The following is a 17,500-nucleotide window of genomic DNA, read 5'->3' as shown; positions in this document are numbered from 1 at the left end:
CTTATGAGGTGTAACTGTGTCTGAAATCACCTCTCCCATGACGTGACCTTGGCGTAATCGAGGTCACCATGGCTCCTGCAGCGCCTCCCTCGGGATGTATTAGTAGAGATCACTGTGCCTGCTCTCACCTCAGTTTGCTCGCTTTGTGTACTTTAGCTCCGCAAATATATGCTGGAGCCACATAGCAAAGGAGTTTTATATGCAACTAAAAGCTACGGTATAATGCCAACTAGAATGGAAAAATTATATATATACTTTTATTTCCATCAGTGTCTACATTTGTTTCATATTTGTGTGTCCGTTTATGAAACCTATTTTTTCTACTTGCTTGTTTGGGTGATCAGTCTGTTTCCTCTTTGCATTACACACACACACACACACAGACACACATACACACACACACACACACACACACACACACACACACACACACACACACTCACACACACACACACACACACACACACACACACACATGCACACACGCACACACCGGACTCATCAAGCTAAATGCCTATTAATCATCTTATGACTCCTGCAGTGCACCAAAACTGCACATTTATTATATTCATTGAGATCATCTGAGATCAGTAACACAGACTTAGCTTCAGTGACAGATATTCAGTACGACTTTAACATGGTCCTCCGTCCATTTGTTTCTTCTTTAACCCAACGAAACTCAGCCTTCTTTGTTTAATTCTTCCTATGTCCGGACTTTCTCTGTTTAGCTTCGGACTGACATGAAAAGCCAGGGAGGTTAGATAAATCCCTAATAATCCACTTGTATATGACAGATATTCGTAATCTGGTCCCAGCAAGATTAAACTAAAGGACGTCTGCCGGATTCAAGGGATTAACAAACGATTAATCCAAGAGGTCATTCCAGGGTACTGTGACAAGTACGCCTCCAAGCTCCTCCACCCACACCTCATCGCTCCAGCCATTTTCAACACCTCCAGTTGTAATACCCCAGTTGGTTTCCTGATCTCCCTCAGTTTTCCTTTCAGTACAGCTACATCACCTATGTTTCTAAGCACTTTTTTTTCGACGATTAATTTTTTACACACTGCGCATGATTAACTCACTGCCGTTCATGCCATCTTTATACTACTTTTACATCTCCCTCCATTCTCCCTTGTCAGCAGTACACGATCCTTCATATTTAGTTCATTTATAAGCCTCCTTAATGACCAGGGTAGGACACCACGGTTTGACGATGAACTAAATGATAACTCCCGTTTCTCAGAAGCTGTCATTCTGTTATTTGTTCAGTTAAGTTCTGATAATGCAAAGTGATTAGTACATATTAATGGTTTCATGTTTCAGTAGAACGCCAGAAGGGTATTAACACTGCCTTGTCCTTTAGGATTCTGTACTGAGTGAATGAGAAACTGAGATACCCAAAAAAAAGAAAAAAAAAATGAAGGGAAGATTGTAAATGATATATATATGGTTTCTGACTGCATGATCAATCTTTATTAGAACCCTTCAGAGATGAATGGAGATCACTGGTACTTCAATTATTTTTTGACATGCCGCAAAGAACAAAGGTTGCAAGATTATAAAATTTGTGTGTGTGTGTGTGTGTGTGTGTGTGTGTGTGTGTGTGTGCGTGTGTGTGTGTGTGTGTGCGTTAAATCCTACTCCGGACACAGGTTTATGGCCCTATTCCCTGAGGTTCAGCACACACACACACACACACACACACACACACACACGTGCGCATGACCAGAGATAATCAGACATTAACGCCAAAACACAAAGATACCATCACAGACGTTAAAGTGCCCCAACAGAAATACACAAATACAGCAACACAGATATACACATGCACCACCAAAAAAAAAAAAAAAAAAAAAAAAAATCTGAAACACTTTTCCTGTCATAGCCTTCTTCCCTGTCGGCTGAATGGTTTCCGTCGGGGATGCTCTAATGCCAACCTTTTCACCTTCTTTTCTGAATCCTGGTCATCATCTTTTCGCGACCTTGCTGTTGAGGTCTTTTGACTGAGTTTGGCATAAATCTTTAAATTTCCATACTGCTCGCTTTGACATCTATCCATTTGGCCGTGCCTTCAGTTTTTGTTTCGTTTCTGCTTGATCTATGGGCAGTGTTGTTAACAGTGTTGTTCCTCAGGATTCTGTCCCATCATCAACTCTCTTCCTTCTTTTTATCAGTGATCTAAGCTTCACATCAAACATTCACTCATACAGTGATAACTTCAGTCTTCACCTCTCCATCCCCTTCTCACAGCGTCCGTCAGAGTAGTTACTTCAGAAATCGTGGGATGAGGCTACGACACACCTACTGTTATTTTTGACTTGGCTCATATTACTGATTGGGATAAAAGAAACCTTGTTGTTTTCAGTGCATGAAATACTCAGTGCCTACACCTTTTGACTCACCAAAATCTTCTGCAGGAGTATCCTTTAACATCCAACAATATGCATGTCAATCCTTCATTTTCTTCCAATATCCTTGGGGTTTATCTCTTTCGGAACCTATCATGTAAAAATCATATTACCTTTCTTGTAAAATCTGCTTCCAAGAGGTTTGGTGTGCTAAGACATCTTCGTGCCTTCTTTACCCCCACAGAGCTGCTGACTTTGTACAGAGGCCTTGTTCTCCTCTGTTTGGAGTAGAACTTGCATATACTCTATAGGCAGCTCCCCATGTACATCTCTTCTAAACAGGGTGGGACAGAGATTTCGCCTCATCAACTCTCCTCCTTTTCCTTGTTCTTCAGTCTCTGTTTCTTTGCCGCACTGCTCATTTATCTCCTTACTACCTTTGCATCAGTGGTCGCTACTCTTCTGAACTATATGCTTGCATCCCTCCGTTATGGCGAGCAGGTACCACCCGTTTGACAATTTACTCTTCTAAAACATACAGCTGTGAATGCAGTACAGGTGGTCTTGATGCTGAGCCAGAGTTTCCATCGAATAAAAGGCACTCTTTCTTCGTATTAATTAAGCTGTGTCACTAACGGATGCGTAAGTATTCTCAGTATTGCATATTCAGACAGTCTGGTTTCAAAATCTACGAACACAAATGAAAGGCACTATAATTAATTTGAATACAGAGACTCCGAAACAACACTAACCACCGGTGAGAATGGCCCCATCAGTAACCAACACCGATAGGGAAAGGTTAAATTTTGGTGCCACCTTGGACTTAAATGAACACTTTTATTAAACCAAATATACAAGTGCTGCGCATTTTACAGTCCATGTTGCTTACTCTGGTTTTAATTGATTTTCTTTATGGCATTTATTCCAGGTTTGTTCGAGGTGTACATTTAATGAAGGTGTTACATCCCTGGAAATGAATTAGCTTAAACGGAAGTGAATGCTGTTACCTATTTCTTTTGTTCAGTTAACTGCTGCTATAGCCATATATTTCATAGCTGCTTGAAATTTATAATCTTAATATGATTGATAAGCCGCAGTCTTTATTTCAGTAATCCACTTGCTGTTCAAAGAAAGAATATCATCATCATCATCATCATCATCATCATCATCACCCAAACCTCCTTTCTCACCTAGGGCAGGATGAGGAGTAGCAATGTCCAGACAGCCCAAATTTACCCAATTCAATGGGCCACGCTTCCATTCGCTCACCATTCAAGCCCCTGGAATCCTGCTCTATCTGATACACCAAAAACAGTCACCACGTTCTGTAGCTTCACATAAATGTATGCGTTAGAGTCAATTCAGACGCTGTAACGTTATAAGGAGGTACCAAATCCCTGATGACGCTCTTCTCCTCACAATATTCATTCAGCCACCTCGATCTCTTGTCAGTTCCCTAGCCTCACCGACTTCCAAAACTCTCTTCCTCACACACTCGTCCAACTTATCCCTCCACCTTCTCCTTGGCCTATCTCGCCTCCTTCCTCCTTCAAATTCGCTCAGATATAACTTTTTCACCACGCTATTGTTATCCATTCTCTCCACATGACCATACCATCTCAGTACACTCTCTTCGATTCCGGTGTTCACAGACTTCTACACTCCACATCTTTCACGATTCACATTATTTCGTATCCTATCCAATCTCTGCACTCCACATACATTCCTCAGCAGTCCCATCTCCACTGCTCTCACTCTTGACTATTCATTTTCATGCCATACCACAGTATCACATCCATAATTATGTTAAAGCTGGTACTAACACTCCTTCATGCAAGCCTCGTGCAGCTGCAACACTCAAGCCTCTGTTTCATATCAAGGCCTTCATAGCACCAGCTACTTTCCTTCCTTGTGTCACTCTTCTTTCCACTTCCTCTGCACATTTTCCTCTTTCTATCACTGTACCCAGGTATTTGAACTCTCTCACCAATTCCAGTCTCTCTCCATTCACTGCAACATCGCACTGGGAGTCACCTTCTCTCTCAGTAACTATCGCATTACTCTTTTGTACATTTACTTTCAAGGCACGAGATTCATAGACTTTAGCAAAACTCTGCACTAGTCTACGAAGTTCTTATCCGGTATTTGCAAGTAGCACTGCATCATCAGCATACAACAAATTTGAGATATTACATCCGTCACCATTCATTACCAACGCCATCCCCCTCTCCATTACTCGTGTTTTTACTTCTCTCATCGGATCATCCATTTATACATTGAACAACCATGCGGACATCACACAGCCTTGTCGCATGCCCACACTGATCGTGAACCATTCACTTAGAAGCCCATTAACCCTTACACATGTTTCACTACCATCATAAAATCTCTTGACGGCACCTAGCAGCTTACCATCTACACCATACATGCGCAAAACCTTCCACAATCCTTCTCTGTCCACTTTGTCGTATGCTTTTTCCAGATCCATGAATGCCCCAGACACCTTATTGTCCTTCTCACAAGCCTTCTCCACTGTCCGTCTGTCACGAATCAAATTCGCGACATTTCCCTTTTGTGAAAAACACGAACTATTAGTGGAAAACTCACTGTGTATCGCTCAGTTAACCGTTTCTCTTTCCACTTCGGAGGTATACTTTTCAAAACATTCGTCACTGTTTCAAAAGTGACCGATCTAATGCACGTCACTAAGTGCTCTACTGAGCGATACTATTGTTTCTTTATTGTTCGCCCCTGCTTGCCTCAACCGTTAGCCACGCCTTCTTCCGGTGGCCTGTGCGTTCTACCATATGCATCGTTTGAATAGTCAGTCCAGTGTTCGCTTTGATGGAGAGAGGTTCTGTGCTCCAGCAGTGGAGAATGAGAGGTCAGCTAGCACCCAGACTCCACTAGACTACAGTTCTCCACGCTCCCACCCTTCTTTGGGTGATACACAGCATTCATTGACCAGTATTTCTTTTCGTTTTCCTAGTCTTAAGAGTTTAATTAAGGTGTTTTTCCTAGGCATAAGAATTTAGCTTTTGAGTGAGTGAGTGAGTGCGATCTCATTAATTTGATTTTGAAATGTAACGTTAAATTTATTTTGTAATCAATAAATTTAACAGTTCTTTTTCTTGAACTTAATGTAATGTAAACTCTTGTTTCATTTCTCCGCAATTAAGCTTATATCTCTTATAGCTCCTACCTTGCATAAACGTTTGCCATTCATAACTGGTACTTAGGCCAGTCTTGTGTATTAAGCTTAAAATCCGTTGTGCCTCCTAGGAGTTAAGCATCAGCAAGAACCTGATACTATTAATAGTATTAGTTATTTATTGTCAGGGGTGAAGTAACTTTCTCCAGAGGCTAACAGTACTAATAAACAGCAATTGAGTAATTAGTCTCTGCTGTGTACTGTCGAGAAAGTTTATAAATTCTCGTTCTTAGAGAATCGTGCGAAGCAGGCCAGCGTAAAGTAATCGTTGCTTGATTTAGCAAGACAATCATTGTCCCTGCTCGTCAGTATTATTTAACATTTATCACTTAATATGTGCATTTATTTTAAAAACCCCGTGACAATTGGCGACCTCATTCCAGGATATTAACTCCTAGCTCTAAAGCTATTCAAGAGATAATACTCACTCGTTCATATTTAGGTACTTATCATTAAAGTTTATAGGCTCAAGTTTACTGGTGGTTACCGTTGATTTAGCAAGTGAATTTTTGCTTTATTGATCCATAGAGTGCTTGACTCTATTTAGTACTTTATTTTTGGGTAACGCCAGATGATTTTATTCGCTCTTGGGTAGCCGCCGTACCCATTGTGTTAATTATTGAGTCTTCTCAGTTATTTGCATTTTGCTTTATTCTTTTCCAGTTAACTAGATAAAACTGGTCACCACTAGCTTGTGTCTGAATTCTTTACTCGTGTTATTAGCATTCGTTTGCGAAGCAGTCAGTACTCAGTTTCGGTTTACTTAGTAAATTAGCGACATGGCTACCACCATATTTTTACAGGAAGCCAAAGATATGGGTCTTACAGACCCAACTGAAATTAAAGAGTACATACTCTCATGGCATAATATGGACCAGCAGCGCGAGAATGATGCCCGTGAAGAGCGTAAGATTCAGCACGAATACGAGCTAGAACAACGCGAATACGAGTGGGAACAACGTGAATATGAACGTGCCGAACGTGAAGCACGAGAAAAACATGAGCTTGAGGTTTTGAAGCTCAAGCGAGATTCCTTGGCTTCAGGCACATCTGCTGCAGCCAACCCAAGCTCCACTAGCGTTCTTCCTACACATGTCCTGGCGACCCCACGCATCAAGCTTCCTTCATACAAGGAAGGCGAGCGAATCGAGCCGTACATAGCTCATTTTGAGGACATGTATCAACTGGATAAGGCAGCTAAGCGGCTCCAATTCTTAGTTTATTTGAGGGTCCTGCCCTCGATATTCTCCACAGAATTCGTGGAGACAATCTCACATATGAAATGATGAAAGCTGCACTCACTAAGGCGTATGGTCTCACAGTAGACGACGCCAAAGTTCAGTTCATGTGAGCTCGTCTCCAAGACAAGGAGACAGCTGTTCAGTTCCTCGACCATCTCACTGCTTACTTAAATAAGTGGATGGAGAAAGATGAAACTCCTTCCATGCGTGAGAGGATAATTGACCTTATGCTGCGTACACAGCTAAAGAGGTCGTGGCCTGCTGAGCTCATAGCACAGCTTAAGATTTGCCAGGTGAAAGATGCCGCCAAATGGCAGAAAAGGCTGACGTGTATTTCACTGCATACGGGTATCAAACTCGTAAGCAAAATACCTGGAGCAGAAAAGATACTGCCAAGTCTGGGATGCCGTCTCAGACTGAATCCCAGCACCAAAGCCATTCTCAGAGTAATGGCCAAGGTCCAAGCAAACCGCAGTGGAAGGACCAGGGGCAAAACACTCAGAAACCTGAGTGGAAGAGGTACAACAAGTACCCTAACCAGCAGCAGTATCAGCCACGCAGCCGACCGTCAGAACAAACTTTTTCACCACCAGCTCAAAAGAGGCAGGAGGCGAACGCAGCCTTCATTCCTCAGCAGCAGCACGGTGGTCACGTCCCTACCAGTACGGGTACTCACCCACAGTTGACTAGTCCCACAGTGACAGTGAACCCCCCTCCACAGATGGCCAATATTCCATCTTCCCAGGCAGTGAGTACAAACCCTTAAGTATTTAATTCTCAAGGCACAATGTTTGCCGCATCAATTCAGCAGCCTCATGAGTGGCTAGCTGCTTCCTTCACGGGCCCTCCCACAGGTGACAGTACCTTCCTTGTTCAGCCAGGGTTTGTGGGAGGCATTCCTGTGAAGGTCCTGAGAGATAATGGATCCTCAGGTTGCTCTGTCAAGCAGAGTCTAGTTCGGCCTGAGCAGTACACAGGTCGACAGATCCATGCAAACCTTATTGATGGATCAGTGAGATTGTTCCCTGAGGCATGTATCCAGGTGGCATCTCCATTTTATACTGGTACGACACTTGCAGTTGTCATGCCAGAACCTCTATTTGACCTTATAGTAGGTAACATTTTTGGTGTCAAGGATAGTTGTACCGAACATGATGCTACTCAGACTTCAGCTGCTGCGGTAACACGAGCCATGGCTGAGGCTCCAGACTGTGTCACCCTAGTGATCATTGAATTGCCGCAAGATCTGATGTGTAGCCGACTTGTTGTACAAGAACAACATTCTGACCCGACACTTGCTGCCGTGCGGAACAAACAAAAGGGTCGAGTGATTAAGTATTCACGGGGAGGTCGAGCCAAGTTCCTTCGTAAACAAGGACAGCTCTACCGTGAGTCACGAACACCTGAGGGCGAGGTTCGACTGCAGTTTGTCGTTCCCGCCAAGTACCGCCTAGCAGTGTTACAATGGGGTCATTGTTCAGCCTCAGGAGGTCACATGGGCAAAAGGAAGACCCTGGGCCGTATCCGAGCTGACTTTTTCTGGCCAGGGATGGGACGAGACATAGATAGTTTTGTCCGTTCCTGCAGTGTGTGTCAAAGTAACACCACTAATCAGGGACATGTCCTTCCTGTGCCGTTCGTAACCACACCCGTAATCTCTGAGACAGTTGAGAGACAGGGTAGTGGTGAACTGGGTGCAGACCTGACGTCTCGCCCATTGGCCCCACAGGACACAGTATGTTCAGGGCCTGTACATACATATTATGTACCGTAGGTTAAGGGGGAAATTCGAGAGAGAACTCCGCAGAGGCGACTCGAGGCTATGGAAGACCAGAGTTTGCACAAGGATTCTCAGCTCCCCGATACTAATATAAGTACTGTAGGTTAAGCCACAGGTTGAGGACCCGTGTGCGGTTTGAGGCTATGGAAGACCCGAGTTTGCACAAGGATTCTCAACTTGCCCGACACTAATCGTGTGCTATAATTAATGGCGACCTCAAATATACGAAGCTTAGGCTGTCACTTGTATTTTTCAGCTAGAGCGTACTTTTCGTAGCATGTACTGATTGCTAGGCAGAGAGAGTAATTGTAATAAGAATTTTTGTCTCATTGACATTTTTGATGCTCCACCTCAATTGATTTTGCAGGTACAGCAATGGGCGTAGCAGTTTTGCTGTGCGGGCCAGCTGATCGTCTGCCGCACGCTGCCGCCTCTTCTCCTCTGCCTTTGTCATCGCCATATTATTAATATTTACTGTGTCGTTTTACACGTAGGTACAGTTACACCACAACTGTTACACCTACACCGTGTATTACATACACCACGCCACACAACAATTAGTTGTTAGTGTAAATGTAGCAAACTTTCGCTCAGTTTGACTTGAGTACAGGATTTTCACTGTCGTCACAGAGTTTTTCCCTCAAGCTTGCTTCTATTAATGTAAATACGAGGTTTTTTCGCTCACTGGCGACTGCGACTTTCTCCTGTAGCAGGATAGCACACACACCACAGTGTGAATCTTGTGTGACTGAGTTAGGATATATATATATATATATATATATATATATATATATATCCACAAATTTTTTCCAATAAGGAAAAAATTCATTTTGTAGGGGCGTAATGTCATGTATCAAATTCGCGACATTTTCCTTTTGTGAAAAACACGAACTATTAGTGGAAAACTCACTGTGTATCGCTCAGTTAACCGTTTCTCTTTCCACTTCGGTGGTATACTCTTCAAAACATTCGTCACTGTTTCAAAAGTGACCGATCTAATGCACGTCACTAAGTGCTCTACTGAGTGATACTATTGTTTCTTTATTGTTCGCCCCTGCTTGCCTCAACCGTTAGCCACGCTTTCTTCCGGTGGCCTGTGCGTTCTACCACACGCAACGTTTGAATACTCAGTCCAGTGTTTGCTTTGACGGAGAGAGGTTCTGTGCTTCAGCAGTGTGAGAGGTCAACCCAAGCTCCACTAGACTACAGTTCTCCACGCTCCCACCCTTCTTTGGGTGATACACAGCATTCATTGACCAGTATTTCTTTTCGTTTTTCTAGTCTTAAGAGTTTAATTAAGGTGTTTTTCCTAGGCGTAAGAATTTAGCTTTTGAGTGAGTGAGTGAGTGTGATCTCATTAATTTGATTTTGAAATGTAACGTTAAATTAATTTTGTAATCAATAAATTTAACAGTTCTTTTTCTTGAACTTAATGTAATGTAAACTCTTGTTTCATTTCTCCGCAGTTAAGCTTATATCTCTTATAGCTCCTAGCTTGCATAAACGTTTGCCATTCATAACTGGTACTTAGGCCAGTCTTGTGTATTAAGCTTAAAATCCGTTGTGCCTCCTAGGAGTTAAGCATCAGCAAGAACCTGATACTATTATTAGCATTAGTTATTGTCAGGGGTGAAGTAACTTTCTCCAGAGGCTAACAGTACTAATAAACAGCAATTGAGTAATTAGTCTCTGCTGTGTACTGTTGAGAAAGTTTATAAATTCTCGTTCTTAGAAAATCGTGTGAAGCAGGCCAGCGTAAAGTAATCGTTGCTTGATTTAGCAAGACAGTCATTGTCCCTGCTCATCAGTATTATTTAACATTTATCACTTAATATGTGCATTTATTTTAAAAACCCCGTGACACTGTCTCACTGCAAATATTTGATCCACGCATCCTCTGCCACTCCTAAAGCCACCCTATTCATCACTGTCTAGGACTTCTGACATCTCTCTTACTTTCTCTACAGTAATTCTTCCATATACCTTCCCTACCAACTCAGTAATCTTATGTTTATATATATATGTTGTTTGATATACCATATATATTCATAATGTGGTCATGCATTGTTAAAGCTGCTATGCGTCAGATATAATGAGTATGATAGTCTCTACACCTTCCTAATGTCTAGACCTTCACCCAACACTGACATCCTTTAGCCTACCTTGACTAATGCTGACTCTCATAGTACCGTCTACCTCGTCTTCATTCTAGACGGAGATCAGCCAGTATCATAAACATTAATCTCTCTCTCTCTCTCTCTCTCTCTCTCTAATAATTAAACAGTGGTGTAGAGATGTAAGCAGACAGTTCAGAGAAGCAGTTACTATTTAAGTAGCGATAGACAAAAGAAAAAATGCAACAGTGCAGCGAAGAGACGCAGGATGAAAGTAGCCAGTAAGGGGAGAGTTAATAAGATGAAAAGCCTTTGACTCCACCTTGTTGGGAAGATACATTCAGCGACATGGCTATTAATGTTGACATCAGCGCTGCTTATGCCACCTTAGCTCCCACTGATACCACCACACCCTCTCTACCACTACTACAAATCCCTCCATCATCAGCAACCGCTGAACCACCAACTTCCCCAACATTGCCACCAACATCATCACCCACTCTCGTTCTGCCACCAATCGCTCTGGCGTTTCTTCCACTCTAATTCCGCCACCAGCTACTTAACCACCATCATCACTGTGAACATCACTACAGCAACTACCACGATATCCACCACCACCTTGACCACTACTAGCAACTTCATGACCACCGCCACTACCACCCCTACCACCACAACAACAACAATAACAATAACTGCTCTAGGTCCAACACAATTTCCCAACAAATTTATCTAACGCCAGCACTAACACTTCCTCTGCCTCCATCATCGCCACCAACAGCAACAACTGCCTTACCACCACACCACTACCACCACCTTATTCAACAGAACATATTGTTGCAATCCTTTTTCGAGCAATATTGGATGTCCAAGTTTTTCTATCGAATTCACACTCAGTTTTGTGCCACTGTCACCCATATTTCTCTTGAATTTAGAGCGTCCTAAAACTCCAACGAACTAAACCTTTTCTCTCACAAACAGAATACACACGACACACCAACACTGACATCATATTGACAACACCATACTGACTACACAACACCACATTGGCAACGTAGCACAAGAGGAACACTAATTAGCCTACCTGATGACGAGAAGTAGCTAAACACGCAACACACACTTGCCTCACATTTAAGCATAGAACTTTTTGTCCTTCCAGCCATCTGCCTCTCCTACCAACTCATCCACCTAGCTCACCACCTCCTGCCCTTCCCCTCTCCAGCATTTATATATGAGGCTTCACCACTTCTACTCGCCGTCTGGCTGGATCAAGGTTTATGACATTTAATTTTACCATCATTCCTGAGCAACATAAGAGAAATTCTAAGTGTGAGATGTGGGAGGTGAATGTGGGGAATGGTGAAGTATGGTGTGTTGTGATGCGATTTATGGTGCAATGGGGAGTGTGGTGTGTTGCAGTGTAAGGCGTATTGTAGTGTGATGCAAAGTATGGTGTATTGTGATGTGCAATGTCAAATGCTGAGTTATGGAGTGTGGTGTGGTGCTATGAGGAATATAGTGTGAGGTGAAGTGTGTTTATGAAGCAGTGTATGCTGTGAGTGAGCTGAAGAGGTGTTATGTGTGGCGTAACACCACACTGCATCCCATTACTGACATTGTGTGATGTGATGTGGAAATACTTGAGATGCTTCCCACAATGGCTACCCGGTTCGCCATCTCAGCACACCACCACCAACACCAACACATACCAGTCCATAACATCACACACCTGAACAGAAGATCCGGAGAAAGTCTAACGAGTTGCTGGACAGAATAAATTGACCCATTTCAACCCCACATCTGTCGCTGAGGAAACTGTTGTGTATTGTGTTGTGATGGCCGACAAAATCCACAACGTTCATTATCTGTCAAAGGCTTACCTGTGTCCTCTCTCCACCCAATTTCCTCCCACCTACTTCACTCAGTCCTATGGGAAATTGGGAATATGTTTTGCTGTCAGATTGAGGGCACAGGAAGATGCATTGGTGTCAGAGTGAGGGCAGAGGAAGACGTATTTGGGCCTCAGCATTTGTCCTTGTTGTGGCAGGACTCTCTTGTAATTAGAAGTTTTATGGACAGTCAAACTGCCTCGCCCGTTTCATAATCTAGGAAAACGAAAATGATCTATGATGTATACACTATCCGGCAGATAATTGACTGACTAGTATCATAATTTATTATATTTGAGATTTAACATTGAGATTGCTTGTATAATGTTTCTCAAGTGAACAGCACAAAAAACGTATTGTACATATATTGTTAGTGTTTGTCTGGGTAGGCTGAGTCCTGAGGGATTAGTGGCTGAGAATGGTACGTGGAGGTTGCTGACTGGACGGTTTTTGAAGGACGAAGTGGTTACAGAGTGTTATTGTGCAATGAGGTGCAGAGTCGTATGTATTAAATAATATGTATAGTGAAAATTTATGAAGATTATTGTGCCCCTGAAATAATGGATGATAATAATGGAATAACCTGAATGGCAGCTCTTTTGCTAAGGGAGAGATTATATTGTTTTTCTTGCTTAAGGGCACGATCTTGAATCAGAAATACTTAAGTTTCGCAATCTACTAGTCCTTTGTTTGTAATTCATATGCATACAGATTTACGGATTATGAAAATTTTGCTAAATACTCTTAGATCAATCAGTGTTACAGGAACCCAATAAATAATGCACAATATTTGGCTCAGAGAACGACTTTTCTTGTAATCGGTAAATAATGAAGGATTTTATTCTTACTGATCGAAAATGGTGGTGATCAAGCTTTTCTTTGCTACATCGTGTCCCTAATGACCTTTTCGCACCAGTTCTATTGAAAACTTGAGTGGGTCAGGGAGAACCTTTTTATACATTTTTTTTCATTTTATTCAAATCACACACGGAAACTAACTAACGAGAACCAATGGTGCTAGTGAAGTTATCGTGTATTCTTATGTTTTAGTATGCATTTTTGTCTCCACCGTTCAAGCTGTGCGATTAGGCGTCTAGCGGTGGATAGTAACTGAAAATGAAGAAACACCTGCAACACACAAAGCTGTATAAAAATAACAGAATAGGCAATTTGAGAGACTGAATATTAAAAAACTGTGGACGTAGCATAACTGGAGTAAACATGGAGGAAAGAAGAGAGCAGGCGAGAGGTAAAGAAAATTTCCCATTAAGATAAAAAAAAAAAAAATGGAGCTAGTGAGAGTCGGGGAAAACAAATGAATGCAAATCTGTCGAAAAATAATGTGGACAACTGAGATCAGCAGAAATGCGTGAGGATGAAAAATTAGAGGGGATTAAAAAAAAAAATTGCGAGGGAAACATGCAGGTTAAGGCATGGTATGATGGAAGAGTCTGAAAGGAAAGATGAATGAAAAAAAGAGAGAGAGAGAGAGAGAGAGAGAGAGAGAGAGAGAGAGAGAGAGAGATTGATGTTGAAGGAAGAAAAAAATAGGTTTTATATCTGACTGAAAATAATGTTAGAAATTTTTTTTAAGAAATAAGAACACGTGAAATGTAAATACATTTTGAGATGTGGAGGGTGCATTATTGGGGAGAGTTTGAAAATAAATAAAAATTAAAGAAATTACATCGTTACTCAGAAAAACTAGTGAACAACAAAGTATTCTCTCTCTCTCTCTCTCTCTCTCTCTCTCTCTGAAACATTGGAGGAAGTCCTGCACAGTTCGCTCCTTCTCGCCTCTTATTACATTAAATTCTTTATTAGGTTACTGGCCTAGTCCCTTGTAAATTAACAATGGATGAAATATCTTTTTATTTTTTGTCGGTATGCTTCCATCCACTACATCAGAGTTCCTCAATTACTTTCTATTAAGGTTCAGTCATGCTATCAACCGATGTGGCAGGGGTCCAGATGTATAATCTTGTATTTAATATCGATAATGGAATAAAATAATTGCATTTGTTTTAGGACGCAGAGTAATTAGTTCTTTAAAATATATCGAAACTGTGCAGAAAGGTAATACCCTGAGCAAAATTAAAATAAGCTTTAAAGTAGATATTCTCCTCTGTTGTTAAGGTGTTTAAATAAGAGACAAAAATCTATTCTCCACACCCCCACCTTTTCAGAGAGACAAAACGATTCTTCTGTTGTCCAAATGACAGTTACCATCCCTACATAAGCACAGTCACTTCAGCACTACCACCATCATTTTAGCACCATACCTACCACAGGTAACCAGTCTTAACTCTTTTCAGTATCTTTCCGTCAATTCATCAACTGAACAAGCCCGTGACAACAGTTTGTGGGCACAAGTACATGCAGTGCAGCTTCATAAATTCAGGATTCCTACGGCTAGGAATCCTGTTCTCATGTTACCAGTATTTAATGCTGACCAGCCCACAGTGATAATATTCTGAAACTCACGTTACTTGGACTGATGTGAGCACCTAAAGTAGCTGGAAAAATCAGTAACTTCTGTGTTGATCACTTAGTTCACTCGTCTGCATTGTAACCATCAAGTGAACAGGTTCGTATTAGGCTACTGCAGTAGTTAAACTTAACTGGTAACTCGATGAAATCATATTTATTTGAGCCGCACTATGGACAAAAATCATCCAGAGATGCTAAATAATGTACTGTGTTTCTTTCATTCGATGGCGATACCGAACATTCAGTGATGGAAGTCGCTAGGGTTCGTACCAAAACTCGTCACGGTCCGGATTCGGACCGCTGTCCGCCACATGAGTACCACTGCACTACATTAACGTTCGTTGGAAGGAAGGAAAGATGTGTATCTATGCGGGCAACGACAACACAAAATAAACAAAAAGAAGAAAGGTTGCACATGGAAAGAAAAATCAGTCCCTTACACAACCGCCTACACATTGAGGCTTTCCTCCCAACTAATTGAGCTTGGGGTCTCAAGCATGCTTCCAGGTGGATGATACTCTCCTTACCTCATCTCCCATCATGTGTGAGAGAACCAATACACATTGCATGGATAATTATCGCACTAAAATCTTTACACCAATCATCCGCACTCACTGTAGTCCTGCAGTTGTCTGTCTAATTCTACCTCCTTCTAAGTAATTTTTCCTTCTCTTGTCTGATGCTGCCTGAATCTGGTTCCTTAGCCTCGTTTTATTCGACTGGATATCACATCTCCTTGCATAATACAGTACATTGCAGTACGGCCTGCTTTGAAGCGCTCTGAACCTCCTCTCCCGCTGAGTCATGTTCTGCCCACAACCCACCCTATCTACCGTATTCCTATTAGACTCTACCTCACCCACCCCGTCCCGTTCTTTCAGTTTTGTGTTGTTCCATCCTCTTCACCTCATCCTACTTCACTTCTTCCTGCCCCACAACCCCTCCCATGTCCTCCTTCACCCACATTACCCTGCTGCCACCTACTCTGCCCATGTCCCCCGTGGTCCACATTGTTCCACCCACCCACCAGTATCCTCCTTGCCCGGCACTGACACGACGCCAACCACCCAGCCCACGTCCTCCCTGACCCATCGGTCACGCCCAGTATAACCCGATCCCTGTCTCATCTACATCACTTTCGCCTCGTCCGGCCTCCTACTAATCCCTCCACTCACTCCATCACTCTCTCCCTTCTCTCCTTTCCTCTCTGTTTCCTCTCTTCTCCTTATTCTTCCCCATTAATTCAACCCATACCTTCTCCTTTGCCCATTCCCTTCGGTGCTATCCTCTTTGTTCATTCGTCTTCTCTCACTTACTTCTCCCCCCCCCCTTCTCTCTCTCTTCCCTCCACTTCTCCCCTGTCTGTCCTCTTTGTTCTTTTTCTATTCCTCCACCTTCTCCACTTTCACCTTTTCCCTTCACTTTGATGTCATTTTCTCCACAGTCCCTTGTCCTCTCTTTCTACATTACATTTTCCTTCCATCTGCTCTCCTTCCTCCCCGTTATCCTCCATTATATCATTTCTTACTATCTTCACCCATTCTCTGCAGTGCCATTCTCTTCTTTCTCTCCTCTGGCAGTCTCTCTTCTCCCTCCTCTTCCTTCCTCTTCTCTGCCTTCTTCATTCTTCATGTATTCTTGCATTTTCAGTCCTCTTTTCATCTCCCCAACTGCTCCTTGGCTCAAGAAATACATGTTCCACATATTATACCAGTCATTATTTCGAGTACATGCATTGGCTTCTGTTATATAAAGCCTGTATAAATGAAGGAGACACGCTGAGATAGGTGCAGGTAGTGTATGTCGCTTCTTCCAACGGTGTAAGTTAGTAGAACATTATGTAGAGAAGAAAATGGCTTTAGAATGGGGTTTGTATAATAATCCTGCCATCACGGTTCTCTATGCTTAACCCCTTCAATCCCAGAGAGTGTTCTCTTATTCTTCATATATGCAGACAACTTCATTCAGTGCAAGGGATATATCTTAGGAAGGAGATATATCAAGGCTGTATATCAACTCCTCATTTCGAAGTGTCCTCCAAGTTGAATAACGTCGTCAGGAAGTAAAAAAATTAAAAAATGATAATAATAATGATAAGGTGAAAATTGCATCTCAGGACTGAAGGATTTAGTATCTGAATGCATTTAATTTTAAAGATTAAATCACTGAGAGGACGGAGAACGAGAGACTAACGAGGAGAGAGTATGCGAGTGAGGTGGAGGGGGGGGGGAGAGTGAGGGGGAGGCCTAGGATGAGATGGAGGGATGAAGTGGAGAGGTATATGAGAGAGGGGGTGTGAGCTGGGAGAAGGGCAGTGAAATGGTGTAGGACAGGGAGACATGGAGGCATTTTCTTTGTGTCCACCCCTTACGGGATTGAGGCGTCTGGCAATAGACAAAGAAGTCACTGAGCCTCAACCCTGTTTCC

The sequence above is a fragment of the Coenobita brevimanus genome, chromosome 6 (assembly GCF_032717465.1).
Source record: "Coenobita brevimanus isolate Jiangsu-jjx chromosome 6, ASM3271746v2, whole genome shotgun sequence".
Classification (NCBI taxonomy): domain Eukaryota; kingdom Metazoa; phylum Arthropoda; class Malacostraca; order Decapoda; family Coenobitidae; genus Coenobita; species Coenobita brevimanus.
Note: the sequence above shows the minus strand (reverse complement) of the source record.